Consider the following 5,544-nt stretch of genomic DNA (forward strand, 5'->3'; position numbering starts at 1 on the left):
CTGGCTCTGAAGTGCCTAGCCCTGAGTTGGGCAAGAGAACGTGGGACTGGCAGGACTGCCCAGAGGCTCCAGTGCTGAGAAGCCTGGCCCCTTCCACCCTCCTCCCACCACCATGTGCTTTGGCTTTGGCTACTAAGCTGAGATGTCCTCCCTGCCCTCCCCTTCACTCTGCCCATGGATGCAGATTGAGGCTGGTGTGGCTTGAGAGAGGAATCTGCTACAGCCCGGATTCCAGGTCTGGGTGAGTCCTGGCCAGATCCCAGGTAGGAGTAGGGTAGATAGTGTACCCAAGGGAGCCAGAGAGCAAGAAGTGAGAAGAGAGAGTGGAGGAGAGAGAAGAGGAAGAAGAACAGAGGAAGGGGAGGAGTAGAGCCAGGCTGGGTAGAGGAGTATAAACCCAGCAGGCCCAGACCCCTCACCACTGTAGCAGCTCAGTGGTTGTAGGGCCAACACAAGCCAGGCATTCAGCCTAGGGCTGGCTATGAACTCTCCTGTGAAGGCCAGGCCTGTGGGATATAGGGTCATGGGCAATAGAGCTGCTAGAGGCAGGGGGAAATCTCAGACCAGACTGGCACTTCCTGGCCCTCCCACCTGCTCTCTTTGGGAGGGGTTACTGGAGATGGACCAGGCATCATCCTGAGATCTAGCACCTACTTGCTGTGTGTCCTTGGGCTATCCCTTGCTCCCTCTGAGCTGGGGAAGGGGCATCTCTGTTTGGGTCAGGGGGCACCTTGTTTTGGAGCCACTAGCCTCCCTGGCCTGCTTCCAGGAGGCTGGGGCTGGGGCTGCCAGTGGGGACAGGAACAGCGCTCTGAGGCAGCTCTGACTCACAGCCCCAACCACAAACTCAGGGCAGCTGAGCAAAGTCCTAATGGCTGCAGGGCCTGACTATGCGAAGCCCACCTCCAGGGCAGGTGTGGGGTGAGGTGGGCTTCTGACAATGCTCAGAGCCTGTGACCTTTGCTCTTCGCTCTGTGGCAAGAGTTGAAGAAGGCAATACCCAGCCGTGCCCTGTAAAGAGAAGGAACAGCCCACATTCCAGACAGGGATTACGTGTGCTTACGGGAAAGCCTCCATCTGGAGGTCAAGAGACCGTGGCTTCTCCCTGCAGGATCTTGGGGAGATTATATATACCATGTCAGGCCTCAGTTTCCCCAGGTAAAGGGAGCTAATGATGCCACAATGTGACAAGGGGTGACAAAATTCTGGCTACCACTTACCTGACAGTTACTAGGAGCCAGGGCTGTCTTGTTGCTTCACACGCATTTTTCTTCTGTACCCTCACATCAGTCCTGCAAACCAAGTCCTACTGTCATCCCACATTACAGGTGGGGTTCCGAAGTGACTTGCCCAGGATCATCTGGTCAGTGTGGCAGGGATATGGTAAGAGCCCAGGGCAGGTTGACTCCAGGAGCTGAAGTGCCTACCCAAGGTAGCAGAGTCAGGGAGTGGGGAAGCCTGGGACCCGACTCCTGACTCCTGACATTTCTAGTCCTACATGTCCCTGAGAGAAAGAGTAGGAAAGGACTGGGTGAGAGGGAAGAGCTGAGGGAAGCTGAGGGCTAGAAAAATATAATAACGAGTTGTTTGGAGGACTGCTTGACCCTCTCAGGGCCCTGTGCAGAGGGGCCATGAGGTTCTAGAGCAGTGGTTCTCAACCTTCCCAATTGCTGTGTTGTTACAAATAGAAAAAAGGGGTCACAACCCACAGGTTGAGAACCGCTATTCTAGAGTAACTACAGGTCAGCCAGGCCAGGCCTCCCAGCCTCCCCAGCCAGGCAGGCTGAGGGAAAATGGGTGAACTGGGATTTTCCTCCCAGACAGATGAGCCACTTGTGCCACACAATCCTTCCGTCTCATTCTCAGCCGGGGTCCTTGTTCCTGGAAAAAAGAGGGAAAGAAAGAGTTCCTGCCTGGGCCTTACCTCCCACTAAGGAGACCTCAAACCCCAGCCAAGGCCGTTCTTTGAATTAGGACATTGTTTCTGAAAAAGCCTCTTTATTTCAGTTATATTGCTCAGTTTTACAATGATTCAAATGTAATCTTACCAGGATATTCTTTATAGATTTGACCATGCCATTTGCTTCTAATTTGTGTAGCTGTAAGTTCGTGTGAACTTCACAGGTTTTGACTGAGGCAAGTGACTACGATGTATTTAGCAGTGATTCTGTCTTAAAAAGGCCTGATATCTGACAACACAAATTTCATCAAAATGTTCACATCATATACACATGTAATTTAAAAATCCATTCCAAAAATATAATACAGAAAGTCTCCTCTTTCTGTATTTTTATATTGTAGATTCAGCCACATTCTAAACGCTTATTTTCCTTTTTCAGTGTATGAACTTACCATGGGGAAATTCTTCCACCTCTCACTGCTAATAACATGGTTAGACTCTTTAATGGGCTTTCCCCTTTATATCCATACTAATATTTGTATTTGTATCTGTACTTGTCTAAATAGACATATAACAATGATTTTAAACAAAACTCTCACTGCCATTATACAACTTTTTGTTTTTCACTAGTAACCCATCGTGGACATACTGACTGGTCAGTGGTACAGACAGATATTAATTTACCCATTTGGAGAGATGCACATAGCTTAAAAGCAAGACTGTGCAAGAAATTATTTAACTCAGGGGTATCCAACCTTTTTTTTTTTTTTTCTCTTTTTTTCACTGGAAGAATGAGAGTTGCCTTGGGCCAAACATGAAATACACTAAGACAAACACTAAGACATGCTGATTAGCAATAAAAAAAGATTTGTGCTTACTTTTCCTTTCATATATCTGACAGCACACATAAGCAAAAAAAGTTCTCACACAATCAGTATGTGGCCACCACTGATTTCACCAATCCCCCATGGAAGGGCATTTGGGTTATTTCCAAGTGTTTTAGAATTATACATTATGCTACCATGGCCATTAATTATAAAATATATTTATTTCTTCACATTTGTTGAAGTATTTATTTCCATAGGAAAAATTTCTTTTTTTTTTTTTTTTGAGACAGAGCCTCAAGCTCTCCCCCTGGGTAGCGTGCCGTGGCATTACAGCTCACAGCAACCTCCAACTCCTGGGCTCAAGCGAGTCTCCTGCCTCCGCCTCCCAAGTAGTTGGGACCACAGGCGCCCGCCACAACGCCCGGCTATTTTTTGGTTGCAGCCGTCATTGTTGTTTGGCGGGTCCGGGCTGGGGATTCGAACCCGCCACCTTAGGTGTACGTGGCTGGCGCCTTAGCCGGTTGAGCTATAGGCGCCGAGCCGGAAAAATTTCTAGACATAGTGTTACTGAGTAAGGAGAGTAAAGATTTAAAGTGTTACTGGAGTCCAAAAGTTCTCTTTAAAACACACAAACTCACAGTGCTTCCAGGTAGCTGAGAAAAGTCGGACATAAAAACATTGGAAACAGTATTATTTAACTCAAGCTAGGTGCTCTGGCCTCCTGAAGAAGTCTAGAGCCTCTTCGGTTTCTTGCAAAAGCTCTAGGCAGGTGACAGAAAAGAGCTAAAGACTGAAGTACATTAAGCTGAGACTTTGTCCCTGGTGTACCCAGAACGTGGAGGGTACAAGGATACACGACAAGGCAGGAGTCCTCCTTCAGGGCCATTCAGCACTCCTGCAGGCTGGGTGCAGGCTCCATCGAGCCACTGCAGCCTTCCCTCCCCAGCCTGGTTCTGCCCAAGTCCCTCCCAGCTCAGAGTATGTGTTCCTACATCAGTGATCCCGTCTGATCCTCAATAACCTGTGAGAGGAGCAGGGGAAGACCAGCCCAGGTGAGCAGGGTGGGCTCAGAGCCACAGGGGGCTTATCCTCAGTCACACACAGGGAAGCTCTTATCTGTCAGACTGGTGTCCCTGCTACCACCTCCCCCGGGAGTGTCCAGGCCCAGCTCCTGGACTCAGAGGGCAGCAGGCTGAGTCTTGGGGTCAGGGGCCAGCTGCCTACTTAGGCTCCTGGAATTTCTTGCGTAGGCTCCCCTTGGGATAGGGTTCTGGAAATACTCTGGGCCATGACAGATTCCCAAGCTCAGAATAAAATCTGGCCACAGCTGTAAAAGGACCTGGTAAGGGAGCCCCAGCCTGGGTGGGACTCAGGGACATTACCAAAACAGCCTATCTCCCTGTGACCACCCCTACCACCCTCGATGGCTCATCCTCCCGCCTCCTCTCTGTGCCCTCCTTGGCAGGCAGGTCTGCCCTCCTGCAGCCTCCCCTCAGGGCTCCTTGCATTCTCCTGACAGGCCTCGGAGAGGGCCACCCTTGTCCAGCTACCTATGCAGCTCTGTAGTCTCTGGTTTTAGGCTTTGTAGGTAATCATGTCAAGAAACTAGAAAAGTTGCAAACATGGGGAAGTAACAAAGCTTCTGGAAAATCACAGAATTCTGAGTACTTGCTTCCCTCTCTGAAGAGACAAGATGGAAGTTTCCATGTCTGAAAGTTTCTCTTTTTTATTCTTTTTTTGAGACAGTCTTACTCTGTCACCCCGAGTAAAGTGCAGTGGTATCACTGTAGCTCACGGCAACCTCAAGCTCCTTGGCACATGGGATCCTCTTGCCTCAGCCTCTCAGCCTTCTGAGTAGCTAAGACAAGTACATGCCACAACACCCAGCTAATTTTTCTATTTTTAGTAGAGACAGGGTCTCACTCTTGCTCAGACTGGTCTCAAACTCCTGAGCTGAGATAATCTTCCCACCTCAGCCTCCCAGAGTGCTAGGATTACAGGCATGAGCCACCGTGCCGGCTGTCTTTTCATTCTTGATCTTCCTGAAGCACAAGAAGATCTTCCTTGGCTCTTCCTTGCTCATACACCTCCAATAATTCCCCTGGGTGACAAAGTACAGGCTCCCTCATGTGGTCTTCAGGGATCCCCAACCTGGTTTCAACCTCTCCTGCTGCCTCTCCCATGTCAGTGCTCCAAGGCCCATCCACCCCTGTGTGGCCATAAGGTTCCCAGCCTCTGCACCTTTGTTGGTGTTGTCCCCACCACCTAGAAGGCCCAGCCCTCTGTGGCTGAAGGTCAAAGTTTTGTTTTTTGTATTTTTAGTTTCTTTTTTTTTTTTTTTTGAGACAAGAGTCTCACTGTGTCACCCTCAACAGAGTGCTGTGGTATCACAGCTAACAGAAACCTCAAACTCTTGGGCTTAAGCGATTCTCTTGCCTCAGTTTCCCAAGTAGCTGGGACTACAGGCGCCCACCACAATGCCTGGCTATTTTTTGGTTGCAGTTGTCATTGTTTAGCAGGCCGGGGCTGGGCTCAAACCTGCCAGCCTTGAGATGTGGTCAGTGCCCTATTCACTGAGCTATGGGTGCCAAGCCTGAAGGTCAAAGTCTTGCTCAAGCTTCCAGCACAGCCTCCTCCAAGAAGCCTTCTTGATTCCTCTGCTGAAAGTGATTTCTCTCCCCAGTCCTTTATTTGAGAGCCTCTTATGGGCCCTCAGATCTGTTTAGCACTCTCGGGCACCGATTCCCTGTGCATGTTCTTGCCTCCAGGCCTTTACTGTGCTGTTTCTTCTTCCTGGAATGTTCTCCTTCCAGGAGA

Source organism: Otolemur garnettii, unplaced genomic scaffold (genome assembly GCF_000181295.1).
Source record: "Otolemur garnettii isolate 467f Iridium unplaced genomic scaffold, OtoGar3 scaffold00003, whole genome shotgun sequence".
NCBI classification, from domain to species: Eukaryota; Metazoa; Chordata; class Mammalia; order Primates; family Galagidae; genus Otolemur; species Otolemur garnettii.